Source organism: Callithrix jacchus, chromosome 15, assembly GCF_049354715.1.
Source record: "Callithrix jacchus isolate 240 chromosome 15, calJac240_pri, whole genome shotgun sequence".
Classification (NCBI taxonomy): Eukaryota; Metazoa; Chordata; class Mammalia; order Primates; family Cebidae; genus Callithrix; species Callithrix jacchus.
Window position 1 is genome coordinate 92,686,528 of NC_133516.1, and position 19,818 is coordinate 92,706,345.

The following is a 19,818-nucleotide window of genomic DNA, read 5'->3' on the forward strand; positions in this document are numbered from 1 at the left end:
AATAAAACACTAAAATGTACCATACAAATCCCTTAAGCTTCTCCTCAAATATTGAGCATTCGTGCAATCATGGGTAGGCATTCTGGTGATTATTTAGGGGTTTGTTTTTTACACACCACATAATAGTTTCTTTCTCTATAAAAAAGAGTGCCTCTTTCATAAAACAAAATGCTTGTCTGCTAGCACACTTTTCAAAAGGAATCCACTGTTTCCTCACTTTCCTCCTATATTTCTGTCCTTCATCCAAAACCTTCCCAAAATCTATCAGCAATCATTTTTGAGGCCTGTGGGATAAGGGACTGAAATTGTTTAAAACTTCCATTACATTTTAATTGTAGCATCTCTGTCCATATACCCAGGTGTCCTGATTTGAATGTACTACTTGATTCTCATCTTTCTTCAGGCAAAAATAGGAAATAAATAATTTTTGAGTTTGAAATCTCTCCCAGAAGACAAACTACTTCAGTGGGTTAAATCTTTGACATTTTATGTTTTATTCATAAAGGGGGTTAATTATTTGCTACAAAGAAGCATGGTCTATTTTCATCTTCAATTTGAAAATAATATCTGTAACTCCTTATAGACCCTATAGGCAGAGACCTTTCCATTGTGATTTTTCCCTTTGCTTTTATATGACCACATGTTTTCTGTACCAGTCACTGGGAAAAGAAGTAGGTTTATCTCTTGTTTTAAAATTTTTGCTTGTCTATTTAGCATTACTTTTTGGGTCTCAAGTTTATGGAACAATAAATGTCATTTAATGCTTTTTTGAAGTTCCTCGTCAGGTTTTAGAAGTTGGGTGAGAATACTTAGACACTTATCAAATTATACTGAGTTGCACTGAATATGAGTTTGTCCCAGTTAAATAGGCTAAATAAATTATAGCAGCAGAAAATTTACTTCTTTTTAATAGTAAGATGTAGTAAGATACTACAGGCCAGTATCTCTGATAAATATTAAAGCAAAAATCCTCAACAAAATACTAGCAAACCAGGCTGCTTCAACATATGTTAAGTCCATAAATGTAATCTATCACAAAAACAAAAACCACATGATTATCTCAACAGATGCAGAGAAGGCCTTCAACAAAATTCAACAGCCCTTTATGCTAAAAACTCTCAATAAACTAGGTATCGATGGAATGTATCTCAAAATAATAAAAGCTATTTATGACAAACCCTGAAAGCATTCCCCCCGAAAACTGGCACAAGACAAGGATGCCCTCTCTCACCACTCCTATTCAACATAATAAAGTTCTGGCCAGAGCAATCAGGCAAGAAAAGAAATAAAGGATATTCAATTAGGAAACAAAGAAGTCAAATTGTCTCTATTTGCAGATGACATGACTGTATATTTAGAAGACCCCACTGTCTCAGCACAAAATCTCCTTAAGCTGATAAGCAACTTCAGCAAAGTCTCAGGATACAAAATCAATGTGCAAAAATCACAAGCATTCCTATACACCAATAACAGACATACAGAGAGCCAAATCATGAGTGAACTCCCATTCACAATGGCTACAAAGAGAATAAAATACGTAGGAATACAACAAGGGATGTGAAGGACGTCTTCAAGGAGAACTATGAACCACTGCTTAAAGAAATAAGAGAGGACACAAGCAGATGGAAAAACATTCCATGCTCATGGTTAGGAAGAATTAATATCATGAAAATGGCCACACGACCCAAAGTAATTTACAGATTTAATGCTATCCCCATCAAACTACCAATGACCTTCTTCACAGAACCGGAAAAAAAACACTTTAAACTTCATTTGGAACCCAAAAAGAGCCTGCATAGCCAAGACAATCCTAAGGAAAGAAAAAAAAAAGCCGGAGGCATCACAGTACCTGACTTCAAACTATACTACAAGGCTACAGTAATCAAAACAGCATGGTACTGGTACCAAAACAGAGATATAGACCAATGGAACAGAACAGAGGCCTCAGAAGTAACACCACACATCTATAACCATCTGATCTTTGACAAACCTGACAAAAACAAGCAATGGGAAAAGGATTCTCTGCTTAATAAATGGTGTTGGGAAAACTGGCTAGCTATGTGCAGAAAGCTGAAACTGAACCCCTTCCTTACACCTTATACAAAAATTAACTCCAGATGGATTAAAGATTTAAACATAAGACCTAATACCATAAAAACCCTAGAAGAAAACCTAGGGAATACCCTTCAGGACATAGGCATAGGCAAGGAATTCATGACTTAAACACCAAAAGCAATGGCAACAAAAGCCAAAATAGACAAATGAGATCTAATTAAACTGAAGAGCTTCTGCACAGCAAAAGAAACAATCATTAGAGTGAACTGGCAACCAAAAGAATGAGAAAGAATTTTTGCAATCTACCCATCTGACAAAGGGCTAATATCTAGAATCAACAAAGAACTTAAACAAATTTACAAGAAAAAACAACCCCATCAAAAACCGGGCAAAGGATATTAACAGACACTTCTCAAAAGAAGATATTTATGCAGCCAAGAAACATATGAAAAAAGTTCATCATCACTGGTCATTAGAGAAATGCAAATCAAAACCACATTGAGATACCATCTCACATCAGTTAGAATGGCGATCATTAAACAATCTGGAGACAACAGATGCTGGAGAGGATGTGGAGAAATAGGAATGCTTTTACACTGTCAGTGGGAGTGTAAGTTAGTTCAACCATTGTGGAAGACAGTGTGGCAATTCTACAAGGATCTAGAAATAGAAATACCATTTGACCCAGCAATAGCATTACTGGATATATACCCAAAGGATTATAAATCTTTCTATTATAAAGACACATGCACACATATGTTCACTGCAGCACTGTTTACAATAGCAAAAACTTGGAACCAATCCAAATGCCCAACAATGATAGACTGGATAAAGAAAATGTGGCACACCTACACCATGGAATACTATGCAGCCATAAAAAAGGATGAATTCGTGTCCCTTGCAGGGACATGAAGCTGGAAACCATCATTCTCAGCAAACTGACACAAGAACAGAAAACCAAACACCGCATGTTCTCACTCATAAGTGGGTGTTGAACAATGAGAACACATGGACACAGGGAGGGGAACATCACACACTGGGGCCTGTTGGGGGATGGGATAGCAGGGGGATTGGGGAGGGATAACATTAGGAGAAATACCTAAGGTAGCTGACAGGGGGATGGAAGCAGCAAGCCACCACGGCATGTGTATACCTATGTAGCAATCCTGCACAATCTGCACATTTACCCCAGAACTTAAAGTATAATAAAAGAAAAATAAATACTAGCAAACCAAATTCAACAATACATTAGAAAGATCATTCATCGTAACCAAGTGCCATTTATCCCTATGATGCAAAAGATGGTTCAACATACGCAAATCAGTCAATATGATACATCATATCAACAGAATGAAGGATAAAAATCATATGGTCATTTCAGTTGATGCTGAAAAAGCATTTGATAAAATTCAACATTCCTTCATAATAAAAAAACAAAAAAACAGAAACAAAAGGAACATACCTCATTATAATAAAAGCTATATATGACAGACCCACAGTTAGTATCATAATAAATAGGGAAAAACTGAAAGCCTTTCCTCTGAACACAACACCATTTATTAAGCAGAGATCTGAAACACAACAAAGATGTCTACTGTCACCACTGTTATTTAACATAGTATTGGAAGTCCTACTTAAAGCAATCAGATAAGAGAAAGCTATAAAGGACATCCAAATTAGAAAGGAAGAAGTCAAATTACTCATTTGCTGATGATATGATCCAATATTTAGAAAAACCTACAGCCTCCATGAAAAGACTATTAGAACTGATAAATTCAGCAAAGTTGCAGGATACAAAATCAACATACAAAAATCAGTAGCATTTCTATATGCCAACAGTGAACAATATGACAAAGACATTTTAACAAGTAATCCCATTTACAAAAATAGCCACACATAAAATTACCTAGGAATTAACCAAAGAAGGGAAAGATCTCTATAATAAAAACTATAAAATAATTATGAAGAAAATTAAAGAGAACATCAAAAATGGAAAATTATTTCATGTTCATGGATTGAAATAATCAATATTGTTAAAATCTCCATACCACCCAAAGCAATCTACAGATTCAATGTACCCCCATCAAGACACCAGTAACATACTTCACAGAAATAGGAAAAATAATCTTAAAATTTACATGGAATCACAAAAGACCCAGAATAAGCAAAGCTATCCTGAGCAAAAAGAACAAAACTGGAGAAATCACATTACCTGACTTCATATTACATTACAGAGTTACAATAATCGAAACAGCATGGAAATGGCATAAAAACGAATACACAGACCAATGGAACAAAACAGAGAACCCAGAAACAAATCCATACACCTATAGTGAACTCATTTTTAACATAGGTGCCAAGAACATACACTGGGGAAAAGACGCCTCCTTCAATAAGTGATGCCAGGAAAAGTGAATACTGATAAGCAAAACAATAAAATAGATGGCTATCTCTTGTCATATACAAAAATCAAATCAAAATGGATTAAAGACTTAACTCTAAAACCTCAAACTATGAAACTACTACAAGAAAACTGGGGGAAATCTCCAGGTCATCGGTCTGAGCTAATATTTCTTCAGCAATACACCACAAGCACAGGCAACCAAAGCAAAAATGGACAAATTGGATCACATCAACTTAAAATCTTCTTTACATGAAAGGATACAATCATCAAAGTGAAAAGACAACCCACAGAATGTGAGAAAATACTTGCAAACTACCTGATACTATCTGAGAAGGGATCAATAACCAGAATTTATAAGGAGTCCAAACAACTCCACAGAAAAAAATATAATAATGAGATCAAAAAATAGACACGAGTTGAATAGATATTTTTCCAAAAAAGAAACATAAAAATAGCAAAGAGGCATATGAAAAGGTGCTCAACATCATTGATCATCAGAAAAATACAAATCAAAACTACAGTGACATATCATCTCACCCAGTTAAAATGCCTTGTAGTCGAGAGACAGGCAATAAAAAATGCTGGTGAGGATGTGAAGAAAAGGGAACACTTATACACTTTTGGTAGGAACATAAATTAATACAACGACTATGGAAAACAGATTGGAATGTCCTCCAAAAACTGAAAACTGAACTACCATATGATCCAGCAATCCCACTGCTGCTATACACCAAAAAAAGGAAATCAGTAGATTTGGAAGTGATGTAAGTGCCCATTAACAGATGAATGGATAAATAAAATGTAGTACATATGCAGCCATAAAATGGAGTACTATGCAGCCATAAAAGAAAATGAGATTCAATCATTAGCAACAACACAGAAAGGACTGGAGATCATATGTTAAGTGGAATAAGCCAGACACAGAAAGACAGACATCATATATTCTCACTTATTTGTGGAACTGGAAAATCAAAACAATCGAATTCATGAACCCAGAGAGTAGAAGGATGGTTACCAGAGGCTGGGAAGAGAACTAGGGGGCTGAGGGGCAGGTGGGGACAGTTAATGGCTACAATAAAAATAGAAAGAATGAATAAAATCTACTATTGATAGAACAATAGGGTAATATAGTCAACATTACTTAATCATATATTTTTAAATACCTTAAAAACTGTAGTTGGATTGTCTGTAACTCAAAGGATAAATGCTTGAGGGGATGGATACCCCATTCTCCATGATGTGCTTATTGCACTTTGAATACCTATGTATCAAAACATCTCATTTAGCCCATAAATATATATACTTACTAGGTACCCACAAAAAATTTTTTTAATAATTTTAAATATTTTAAAAAGAACAAAAATAAAATAGCTAGGCATATTTTAGCTATTGTTAACATGGTGTACAAATATCTCAGCTCCCTATTTTTAATTATTTTCAGTGTATACTGTGGAAGTGGAATTGCTTGATTTTATAGTAATTATATTTTTAATTTCTTGAACAACTGCTGTATTATTTTCTGCAATGGCCATACTATTTTATGTTCCAAGTGCCAAGTGGCCTGCAGTCCTAGCTACTCGGGAGGCTAAGGTGGGAGGATCACTTGAGCCCAGGAGGTTGAGACTATAGTGAGCTACGTAATCATGCCACTACACTCCAGCCTTGGCAACACAGCAAGACCCAGTCTTGAAAAAAGAAAAATAAATTATAAAATTCAATAACAAAAAAGAATCTAATTTAAATATAAGCCATTTCTCAAAAAAAAGATATATGAATCTCTAATAAATACCTAAAAAGATGTTTAATATCATTTATCAATAGGAAAATGCAATTAAAACTACAGTGAGATACCACCTCATACCATTAGGATGGCAACCAGAAATTTAAAAAAACGGAGAGTAGCAAGTGTTAATGTGGATGTGAAGAAACTGGAAACTTATTCACTGCTAGCAGGAAAATAAAATAATACGGCCACTGCAGAAAATAATACACCAGTTGATTGAGAAATTAAAAATATAATTACTATAAGATCAAGCAATTCACCTCCACAGTATAAACCCAAAAGAATTAAAAATAGGGAGCTGATGGACACAGGGAAGGGGGTACTACACACTGGGGTCTATTGGGGGGGAATAGGGGAGGGACAGTGCAGGGGGGAGCTGGGGAGGGATAGCCTGGGGAGAAATGCCAAATGTGGGTGAAGGGGAGGAAGGCAGCAAAACACACTGCCATGTGTGTACCTATGCAACTATCTTGCACGTTCTGCACATGTACCCCAAAACCTAAAATGCAATTAAAAAAAAAGAAATTAGCCATTTTACAGTGGTAGCAATCAAATAAATAAATAAATAAAAATAAAAATAGGGAGCTGAAATATTTCTACACTCTTGTTAACGATAGCTAAAATGTTAAAGTAACCCAAGTGCCCACAGATGAATAAATAAACAAAATGTGGCATATAAACACAATGGAAAATTATTCACCTTTCAAAAGGAAGAAAAATCTGACATATTCTACAATATGAATGAACCTTGAGGACATTAAGCTAAGAGAAATTAGCCAGTCACAAAAAGACAAATACTATATGAAGTACTTAAAATAGCCAAAATCATCAAAACAAACAGTAAACTGGTGGTCATAAGGGGAATGCAATGGAGGGGGAAATGGGAATTTATTTTTTTAATGGGTTTCAGTTTTACAAGATGAAAAGTGTTGTGGAAACTGATGACGGTGATGGCTACACATTATGAATGTATTTAACAATATTGAACTGTACAATTAAAAATGATTATGATGGTAAAATTCACATTAAGTATATTTGATTACAATAAAAAAATTAGAGTCTTAAAAATCATTTAGTACACTTGTCAAAAAGAATAGAAATTATATTTAAAATAGGTATATGTTCTTCTATGTAAATAATACATCAATAAAGTTTATTTCAAAGAATGAGTAAATAGAAAACTTGAATGGTCCTTTAAGCACATAACCAGATGGCTTCACTGGCAAATTCAACTGAACATCTTAAAAAAAAAATGACTACCAGTTTCCCCAAAAACTCTTCCAGGAAGCAATGAAAGAGAGAAAGTTTTCCAACTCCTTCTATAATGACGATATTAGCTTGATACCAAAACCAGAAAAAGACAGTACAAGAAAAAAAAAACACAGATGAATCTCCCTCTTGTATACAAACATAAACATCCTCAAGAAAATTGAATCCAGCAACACAGTAAGAGTATTATAAATCAGATCAAAAACATTTATCCCAGGAATGCAAAGTTACTTTAATATATGAACATGCATTTATATAATAAATTTGATTAGTAAAATAAATAATATAAATTACAATATGAGAATGCAGGAAATTCAAACACACATACATTATTTTGAAAGCCACTACCAAATTAAGACTAGAAAGAAAATTCTCTAACATGATAAAGTACATCTATGGAGGCCTGCCCAAATCATCACCACTATCAGCACCCACATCCACCATCAGGTGCCTAAAGACAAGTGTGATCTGCCTACTCCAAACAGCACACAAGCATGCCATCCCAGAACCAGATAGTAACACCTTATTTGCTGCTACCAGTGCTTACATGTACAGTACAGGGCCTGAGGACAAGCCCATGCCTATGCTCTCCAGAAGAATGAGTACTGGCCAGACCCACTCATTGCCACCGGTGCCCAACAGTACCAATAACTTGAAAAACAGCTGCCACCACTCATCACTATAGCTACAGCCAACACCCATGCACACCACCTGGAGACTCAAGGACAGGTGCACCCTGCTCGCTGCAAACAGTATCCATAGGCACTATCCCAGGAACAACGAAGAGGCCTGCCAAATCTGCTGCCACCAGGACCTGCCCACACAATCATGTGCCTAAAGACAGGGCTATCCTGTCCACTGCCACTAACAAAGCCCACACACCATCAAGAGGCCTAAGTACTAGCCCACACCACTCACCATTGCCAATGCCCAAGTACACTATTCAGTGGCCTGAGAACCCACCCCAGCCTACCTTGGCCACAGCCGGCACCAAACATGCTGACCAGGGACCCAGGAACGGACCAACCTGGACCCTAAGAACCCTAACCCATGTTACCACCAGTAATCCCAAGGACTGGCACAAATGGCTCACCCCTACCATGACTGGTGCTCATACATGCCACCCAGAGGTACAAGGACTAGCAAGCCTGGTGTACCTGTCCCCAATAAAGGCCTGCCACACTCTCCAAAAACCACAGATATACTTCCTGCTGACGAGTCTGAAAATTTTTTTAAATAAATTAATTGCAGATTAAGACAATAAGGACCTTGCCACCACTATCACTAATTATGACCAAGGAAATAACATGGAGACTACACAACTGCATCCACTAAGAATAAAACTCTAAACAATCTACCGAACAAACACCACAGATACATCTATAGGAAAAAGTCTCTACCAAATGAAGTTAATCCATAAAGCTGAGAGAAACAACTGTCACACCACATGCACATATAAGAACACAAGAAACAAGACAAAGCAAGAAAGCATGACAACTCCAAAAAATACAATTCTCCAGAAACATAACACAGAGAAAAATATATGTATGAAATGCCTGAAAACAAACTCAAAATAATTATCTAAGGCAGCAATCCCCAACTTTTTGGCACCAGGCACCAGTTTCACAAAAGATGATTTTTCCACAGACCAGGGATGGTGGGGTAGTACAGATTGTCTCGGGACAAAATTATTCCATCTCAGATCATCGGGCATGAGATTTTCACAATGAGCATTCAACCTAGGTCCTTTGCACGCACAGTTCACAATAGGGCTAAGCTCCTATGAGAATCTAATGCTCTCACAAATCTGACAGAAGGCGGAGCTCAGGCAGTAATATTCACTCACCTGCCACCCACCTTCTGCTCTGCCTGGTTCCTAACAGGCTATGGACCAGTACCAGTCCATGGCCCCAAGGGTTGGGGATCCCAATCTAAAGAAATTCAGCAAGTTACAAGAGATCACAGAAAATATTTTTTAAAAAATCAGAAAACCATTTCAGGATACAAATGAGAAATCCAACAAAGAGACAGGTATAATTAAAAAGAACCAAACAAAAATCCTGGAATGGAGAGTTCAATTAATGAAATAAAAAAAACACAACTGAGAGCTCCAACAACAGACTAAGCAGAAGAAAAAAATACTCTAAACCTGAAGACATGTCTTTTGAAATAAACCTGTCAGACAGAAAAAGAAAAATAAATAAAACCAATAGGACACATACTACATTATAAACAGACCAAATATTCAAATTTTGTTGTTTTAGAGGAGAAGAGTTAGCAAAGACAGAAAACCTATTTAACAAAATAATAAAAACCTATTTAGCAACAATAAAATTTAATAATAAAATTTCCCAACTCCTATGAGAAATATACACATCAAGATACAGTATGCTCAAATTTTCCCAAATAGATTCAATCCAAAAAAGACTTTTCCAAGGCCCTATACTTCTCCCAGATATTATACTCAAACTGCCAAAAATCAAAGACAAAAAGAGAATTCTAAAAATAGCAATACAAGAGTAGCAAGACACATACAAGGGAACCTCCATCAGACTGACTAAATTTCTCAATAAAAACTTTATAGGCCAGGAGAGAATGGGATGATATGTTCAAAGTGCTGAAATAAAGACCTACCAGCCAAGAATGCTACCTACAGCAAAGCTATCCTTCAGAAATATAGAAGAAATAAAAACTTTATCAGACAAACAGAAACATAATTTATAATGGCTAGACTGATGCTATAAAAAATGCTTAAAGGAGTCATATATCTAGAAGCAAAAAGACAATATCTACCATCATGATAATACACAAAAGTATAAAACTAACTGGAAGAGCAGAAACAAATTAGAAAGAGGAATCAATCATTATCACTAAAGAAAACCACCAACTCGTAAGCATAAACAATAAAGGGAAAGAAAGGAAGAAAGGATATACAAGACAATCAGAAAGCAATTAACAAAATGATGAATGTCTTTTTTTAAATTTATTTATTATACTTTAAGTTCTGGGTTACATGTGCAGATTGTGCAGGTTTGTTACATAGGTGTACATGCACCATGGTGGTGGTTTGCTGCATCCATCACCCCATCATCTACATACAGGTATTTCTCCTAATGCTATCCCTCCCCAATCCCCCCACCCACTGCTATCTCTCCCCTAGACCCCAGCCCTGGCCCCAGTGTGTGATGTTCCCCTCTCTGTGTCCATGTGTTCTCATTGTTCAACACCCACTTACGAGTGAGAAAATGTGGTGTTTCGTTTTCTGTTCTTGTGTCAGTTTGCTGAGAATGACGGTTTCCAGCTTCATCCATGTTCCTGCAAAGGACACGAATGCCTCCTTTGTTTGGTTTTCTGTTCTTGTGTCAGTTTGCTGAGAATGACGGTTTTCAGCTTCATCCATGTTTCTGCAAAGGACATGAACTCATCCTTTTTTACAGCTGCATAGTATTCCATGGTGTAGATGTGCCACATTTTCTTTATCCAATCTATCATTGATGGGCATTTGGGTTGGTTCCAAGTCTTTGCTATTGAGAACAGTGCTGCAGTGAACATATGTGTGCATGTGTCTTTATAACAGAATGATTTATAATCCTTTGAGTATATATCCAGTAACGGGATTGCAGGGTCAAATGGTATTTCTATTGCTAGATCCTTGTGGAATCACCACACTGTCTTCCACAGTGGCTGAATTAATCTACACTCCCACCAACAGTGTAATAGCATTCCTATTTCTCCACATCCTCTCCAGCATTTGTTGTCTCCTGATTTTTTAATGATTGCCATTCTAACTGGCATGAGATGGTATCTCAATGTGGTTTTAATTTGTATTTCTCTAATGACCAGTGTTGATCAACTTTTCTTCATACGTTTCTTGGCTGCATAAATGTCTTATTTTGAAAAGCGTTTGTTCACATCTTTTGCCCACTTTTTGATGGGGTTGTTTTTTTCTTATAAATTTGTTTAAGTTCTCTGTAGATTCTGGATATTAGCCCTTTGTCAGATGAGTAGATTGCAAAAATTTTTCCCCATTCTGTTGGTTGCCGGTTCACTCTATTGATAGTTTCTTTTGCTGTGCAGAAGCTCCTACATTTAATTAGATCCCATTTGTCTATTTTGGCTTTTGTTGTCATTGCTTTGGTGTTTTAGTCATGAAGTCATTGCCCATGCCTATGTCCTGAATGGTATTGCCTAGGTTTTCTTCTAGAGTTTTTATGGTGTTAGGCCTCATGTTTAAAGCTTTAATCCATCTAGAGTTAATTATTGTATAAGGTATAAGGAAGGAATCCAGTTTTCTGCATATGGCTAGCAAGTTTTCCCAACACCATTTATTAAATAGGGAATCCTTTCCCCATTGCTTGTTTTTGTCAGGTTTGTTAAAGATCAGATGGTTGTAGTTGGGTGGCATTCTTTCGAGGCCTCTGTTCTGTACAATTGGTCTATATCTCTGTTTTTGGTACTCTGTCTTGGTTATGCAGGCTCTTTTTCAGTTCCATATAAAGTTTAAGTTGGTTTTTTCCAACTCTGTGAAGAAAGTCATTGGTAGCTTAATGGGGATAGCATTGAATTTATAAATTACTTTGGGCACTATGGCCATTTTCATGATATTGATTCTTCCTAACCATGAGCATGGAATGTTTTTCCATCTGTTTGTGTCCTCTCTTATTTCCTTGAGCAGTGGTTTGTAGTTCTCCAAACTACAAAGGGAAGAGGTCTCTCACTTCCCTTGTTAGTTGTATTCCTTGGTATTTTATTCACTTTGCAGCAATTGTGATTAGAGACCACTCACGATTTGGCTGTCTATTATTGGTGTATAAGGAATGCTTGTGACTTCTGCACATTGATTCTGTATCCTGAGACTTGCAGAAGTTGCTTATCAGCTTAAGAAGATTTTGGGCTGAGACAACGGGGTTTTCTAAATATACAATATGTCATCTGCAAACAAGGAGAACTTGACATCCTCTCTGCCTATTCAAATACCCTTTATTTCTTTCTCTTGCCTGATGGCCCTAGCCAGAACTTCCAATACTATGCTGAATAGGAGTGGTGAGAGACGGCATCCTTGTCTTGTGCCAGTTTTCAAAGGTAATACTTCCAGTTTTTGCCCATTCAGTATAATATTGGGTGTGGGTCTGTCATAAATAGCTCTTATTATTTTGAGATATGATCCACTGATACCTAGTTTATTGAGAGTTTTTAGCATAAAGGGCTATTGAATTTTGTTGAAGGCTTTAGCTGCAACTATTCAGATAGTCATGTGGTTTTTGTCTTTGGTTCTGTTACGTGATGGATTATGTTTACAGATTTGTGAAAGTTGAACCAACCTTGCATTCCTGGCAAGAAGCCAAATTGATCATGATGGATAAGCTTTTTGATGTGCTGTTGGATTCAGTTTGCCAGTATTTTATTGAAAATTTTTGCATCAATGTTAACCATGGATATTGGCCTGAAATTTTCTTTCTTAATTGCATCTCTGCCACGTTTTTGTATCAGGATGATGTTGGTCTCATAAAATGAGTTAGGGAAGATTCCCTCTTTTTGTATTGTTTGGAATACTTTCAGAAGGAATGATGCCAGCTCCTCTTTGTACCTCTGGTAGAATTTGGCTATGAACCCATCTGGTCCTGGACTTTTTTTAGTTGGTAGGCTATTAATTGCTGCCTCAACTTCAGACCTTGTTATTGGTCTATTCAGGGATTCAACTTCTTCCTGGTTTAGTCTTGGGAAGGTGTAAGTCTCCAGGAATTTAACCATTTCTTCTAGATTTACTGGTTTATATGCATGGAGGTGTTTGTAGTAATCTCTGATGGTAGTTTATATTTCTATGGGATCAGTGGTGATATCCCCTTTATCATTTTTTATTGCATCTATCTGAATTTTCTCTCTTCTTTTTTTATTAGTCTGGCTAGCATTCTGTTTTGTTGATCTTTTAAAAAACCGGCTCCTGGATTTAAATATTTTTTTGATAGGTTTTTCTGTCTCTATCTCCTTCAGTTCTGCTTTAAAACTTAGTTATTTCTTGCCTTCTGCTAGCTTCTGAATTTGTTTGATCTTGCACCTCTAGTTCTTTTAATTGTGATGTTAAGGTGTTGATTTTATCTTTCCTCACTTCTCTGATGGGCATTTAGTGCTATAAATTTCCCTCTAAACACTTTAAATGTGTTCTGGAGATTCCGGTACATCATGTCTTCATTCTCATTGGTCTCGAATAACATCTTTATTTCTGCCTTCATTTAATTATTTATCCAGTAGTCATTCAGGAGGAGGTTATTTCGTTTCCATGCAGTTGTGTAGTTTTGAGTAAATTTCTTAATCCTGAGTTCTAACTTGATTGCACTGTGGTCTGAGAGACTGTTTGTTATGATTTTCATTCTTTTGCATCTGCTGAGGAGTATTTTACTTCCAATTATGTGTTCAATTTTAGAATAAGTGTGATGTGGTGCTGAGAAGAATGTATATTCTGTGGTTTTGGGGTGGAAAGCTCTGTAGATATCTATTAGGTCCCAATGAGATGAACCTGGTACCCCAGTTGGAAATGCAGATCACTCGTCTTCTGGTGTGCTCTCGCTGGGAGTAGCAGACCAGAGCTGGTCCTATTCGGCCATCTTTCACAAATGTCTTTACACTACCAATAACAACCTTAAATGTAAATGGTTTAAATTATCCAGTTTAAAGATGTAAACAGGCTAAGTGGATTTAAAAAAACAAGACCAAACTACATGCTTCCTAGAAAAAATTATCTTTTCCTATAAAGACACATATAGACTGAAAGTGAAGGGATACATATATATATATATACACATATATATAAATACACAACTATATACATGTGTAACAGACAAATGAAAACAAAACATGCATTAGTAGCTATACATACTTATGTCAGACAAAATAGACATTCAGTCAAAATCATACAAGGACACAAAAATGTCATCATATACTGATATAAGCATAAATTCAGCAAGAAAATAAAAAATATGAATACATACACCCAGCATCAAAGCAAACAGAAATATAAAGTACATATTATTAGAGCTAAAAAGGAAGACTGATCACAATACAATAATAGTTTGGAACTTGAACATCCTCTTATATGGTTTGGATCTGTGTCCCCACCCAAATCTCATGTCGAATTGTAATACCCAATGTTGGAAGAGGAGCCTTATGGGAGGTGGTTGGATCATGGGTGAGAATTCCTCCCTTGCTGTTCTCCTAATAGTGAGTGAGTTCTAATGAAATCTGGTTAGTTATAAAAGCGTAGCACCTCCCACTTTGTTACCTCTTTCTCCTACTCCAGCCATGTACAATGCACTATCTTCCCCTTCACCTTCTGCCATGATTGTAAGTTCCCTGCAGATTCCCAAGAAGCAGAAGCCTGGACAGCTGCAGAACCATGAGTCAATTAAACCTCTTTTCTTTATAAATTACCCAGTGTCAGGTAGTTCTTTATAGCAATGTGAGAATGAACTAATACACCCTCTATGAACACTAAACAGATCACCTAAACAGAAAATCAACAAAGAAACAACAGGTTTAATCTGCACTACAGATCAAATAGACCTAACAGATATTTACAAAACATTTCATCCACCAGATGCAGAATACACATTTTTCTCACCAGTGCAAGAAACATTCTTCAAGGCAGATCATATGATGGGACACAAAACAAATCTCGATAATTTTCTAAAAACTAAAATCATATAAAGTATCTCTTCAGACCACACTGGAATAAAATGAGAAATCAAATACAAGTAGAACGCTGGAAACTGTACAAATCCCTGGAAATTAAACAACATGCTCCTGAACAGCCACTGGGTCTGAAGAAAATTTTTTTTAAATTCTTTTACTTCCTAAAATAAATGAAAACAGAAACACAACACATCAAAACTATGGACAAGCAAAAGCAGTGCTGAGAGAGAAATGAATAGCAATAAACACATCAAAAGTAGAAAGATTTCAAATAAAAAACAGTCACAGTATACCTAAATGGACTAGAGAAGCAAGAACAAGGCCAGGCACAGTGGCTCATGCCTATAATCCAGCACTTTGGGAGGCTGAGGTGAGTGGATCACAAGGTCAGGAGTTCAAGACCAGCCTGAACAATATAGTGAAACCCCGTCTCTACAAAAAAATATAAAAATTAGCTGGGCATGATGGCATGTGTCTGTAGTCCCATCTACTCAGGAGGCTGAGGCAGGAGAATCACGTGAACCCGGGGGGCAGAAGTTGCAGCGAGCTGAGATACTGCCATTGCACTCCAGCCTGGGCAACAAGAGCAAAACTCCATCTCAAAAAAGAAGAAGAAGAAGGAAGAGGAGGAGGAAAAGGAGGAAAAGCAAGAACAAAACAATAATCAGTAGGAGGAAAGAAATAGTAATGATCAGAGTAGAAATAAAGACTTTTTAAAAGATCAAAACATAAAGTTGGCATTTTGAAAAAATTAATATACTAGACCAACCAAGAAAAAAAGAAAGACCCAAATAAAACTGAAAACAAAAAGCAAGACATAAAAATTGATACCACAGAAATACAAAAGATCATTAGACACTACTATTAATATGAACAACTATATGCTAACAAATTGGAAATCCTAGAGTAAATGAACAAAAAAAAAAATTCCAGGCACAATAGCTCGTGCCGGCAATCCTGACACTTTGGGAAGCCAAGAAAGAAGGATTACTTGAGACCAGGTGTTTAAGACCAACCTGGGCAACACAATGAGACCCCATCTCTACAAATTCAAAAAACTGGCCAAGCATGGTGGCACACATCAGTAGTCCCAGAGACTTGGAGCCTGAGGAATGAGGATCACTTAAGCCCAGGAGGTCAAGGCCACAGTGAGTTATGACCACGCTACTGCACTCCAGCCTGGGCAACAGAGCAAGATCCTGTCTCAAAATAATTAAAATTTAAAAATAGAAAACTATTCAATTCATAATAGCTTCAGAAGTAAGAAAGAATTTAGGAATAAATTTAACAAAAAAAGATCAAAGACACACTGAAAACTACAAAACACTATTGAAAAAAATTATAGAGGACATAAATAAACAGAAAGACATCCCATGTTTATTAATCTGAAGACAGTATTTTTTTTTTAATTATACTTTAGGTTCTGGGGTACATGTGCAGATCATGCAGGATTGTTGCATAGGTACACACATGGCAACGTGGTTTGCTGCCTCCATCCCCCCATCACCTACATCTGGCATTTCTCCCCATGTTATCCCTCTCTGACATCCCCACCCGCCTGCTGTCCTTCCCTTGCCCCCACAACAGACCCCAGCGTGTGATGCTCCTCCCCTCCCTGTGTCCATGTGTTCTCATTGTTCAACATGAGCCTATGAGTGAGAACACGCAGTGTTTGATTTTTCTGTTCTTGTGTCAGTTTGCCGAGAATAATGGTTTCCAGATTCATCCATATCCCCACAAAGGACACAAACTCATCATTTTTTATGGCTGCATAGTATTCCATGGTGTATAGGTGCCACATTTTCCTTGGCTAGTCTATCATTGATGGGCACTTGGGTTGGTTCTAGGTCTTTGCTATTGTAAACAGTGCTGGTATGAACAAATGTGTGCACGTGTCTTTACAACAGAATGATTTATAATCCTTTGGATATATACCCAGTAATGGGATTGCTGGGTCAAATGGAATTTGTATTTCTTGGTCCTTGAGGAAGCACCACACTGTCTTCCACAATGGTTGAACTAGTTTACACTCCTACCAACTATGTAAAAGTGTTCCTGTTTCTCCACATCCTCTCCAGCATCTGTTGTCTCCAGATATTCTAATGATCGCCATTCTAACTGGCATGAGGTGGACAATACTGTTAAGATGGCAATATTCCCCAATTTTGTCTATAGATTCAATACAATCACTGTCAAAATCCTTGCTGGATTTTGTTAAAAATGACAAGCTGATTCTAAAATTCAACTGAAAATGCAAGAAACCCAGAGCAGTCCCAGAAAATCTTGAAAATAAAAAATAACAAGGTTGTAAGACTCACACTTCTCAATTTCAAAACTTACTACAAAGTTGCAATAGCACATGGCGGTAACCAGCATATGGAGAGACATATAGATCAATGGAAGAGAATTGAGAATCCAGAAATAAACCCTGACATTTACTATCAACAAATACTTCACAAAGGTTCCAAGAAAATTCAATGGAATATAATGAAGAGACACCATTTGTCTTTTCAACAAATGGTGCTGGGACACATGAATATCCAAAGGCAAAAATATTAATTAGGGTGCCTATTTCATTCTATACCCAAAACTTAACTAAAATGGATCAAAGACCTAAATCTAAGAGCTAAAATTATAAAACTCTTAGAAGAAAACACAGGAGTAAATGATCATGACCTTGGATTAGGCAATGGTTTCTTAGATATAACACCAAAAGCACAGATATTAAAAAAAAAAATAGATAAATGGGGCTTCATCAAAATTTAAAACTTTTGTTTCAAAAGACACCAGCAAGAGTGTGAGAAACTAGCAAAAAGAATGAGACAAAATATATGAAAATCATATATCTGATAAGGGACTTGTACCCAGAAAGTATTTTTTTTAACTCTTACAACAAAAAGATAATCAACCCAATTTTAAAATGGGCAAAGGATCTGAGTAGACAATTCCAAAAAGACATACAAATGACCAATTAGCATATGAAAAGACAATCAACGTCATTTAGTTATTAGGAAATGCCAATCAAAACCACAGTGAAATACCATTTCACACCCACTAAGAGAAATGGAAGGAATAAACAATGGAAGGAGATAAGTGTTGGTGAGGATGTAGAGAAACATGAATCCCTCATACGTTGCTGGTGGGAATGCAAAATGGTACAGTCATTTTGAAAAAAACTCAGCAGTTGCTCAAAACGTTAAACAATATTAATGCATGACACAGCAATTCTAATCCTAATTATCTATTCAAGATATATGTCTAAGGATGGGCACAGTGGCTCATGCCTGTAACCCCAGCACTTTGGGAGACCAAGGTAGACAGATCACTTGAGCTCTGGAGTTCAAGACCAGCCAAAAGGCAACATGGCAAAACCTCATCTGTACAAAAAAATAGAATAATTGGCCCATCATGGTTGTGCGTGCCTGTAGTCCCAACTACTTGTTGGGCTGAGGTGGGAGGATAGCTTGAGCCTGGGAGGTTGAGGCTGCAGTGAGCTGTTTTTTTCACCACTGCACTCCAGCCTGGGCAACAAAGTGAGACTCCATCACGAAAGAAAAAAGAAAAAGGAAAAATAAAACATATGTCTACACAAACACTTGCAAACACTAGTACAGGAATGTTTACAACATTATCATAATAGCTAAAAAGTAGAAACAACATAAAAATCCAACTGGTGACTAAACACAATGTGATATAAAAGGAAGTGAAATACTGACATATGCTACAATATTAATAAATGTCAAAACATTATGGTCAGTGAAAGCCAGACAAAAAAAGAACAAACATATTGTATCATTCTGTCTATATGAAATGTCCAAAAAATCAAATCTTATGGAGACAGAAAATAGGTTAGTGGATCCTTACAGCTGTAGGTAAGAATGGAAAGTGACTGTAAATGAGCAGTTTCTTTTGGAGCATGAGGGAAATGTTCTAAAACCATCACCAGACTGTGGTGATAGGTCACAATTCTGTAAATATAGTAAAGATTATTTAATTATTGAATCAAAATGGGTGAATTTTATGATATGTAAGTTATATCACAATAAAACTTAATTTTTAAAAAATCACTAAATCATATTAAAATATTTAAAACAATATTAAAGACAGTAGATAGAGTCAGCAGTTCCAAAGTAATACAAACATGTGGAAACTTTTTCCCTCTCTCCAGTTGTATTTTTGTTGCTTTGGTTTTGCTTTGCACAGCAACAATTTATAAAATGTTTCAGAGAGCCTAGGAGAATTCAATGGTACTAAAATAAAAATTTAAGTCTGTGAATACTAAACTAGGTTTCCTAGAGATGCATTAATAATATTCCTCTCCATTATAGTAACCAGACCTAAATTTCCTCAGCTATGAGATAAGGCCAATACTACCTACATCTCACAGACTTGTGAAAATTAAGTAAGACAGTTCAGGCTTAGCCTAATGCCTAACATATAATAAGAACTCAATAGATACTAGCTGCCATTATTATAAATAGAGAGTGTTCAGTTCCAACCTGATATTGCTCACATACTCTTATGACTGATATGCCAAATAATTAGTGGAAGAGGAAGAACAGTACAATTTTACTTTTAAAAAATTATACTAACAGAGAACTAAGTCTGTAGGCACAAATTC

General features: G+C 36.4%; 1 protein-coding gene across 19 annotated transcripts in view; it reads right to left on the minus strand.

Moving 5' to 3' along the window:
• Positions 1-19,818, minus strand: part of SENP7 (SUMO specific peptidase 7) — a 221,804-nt gene that overhangs the window by 125,425 nt on the left and 76,561 nt on the right. The gene's annotated exons all lie outside the window — the stretch shown is intronic.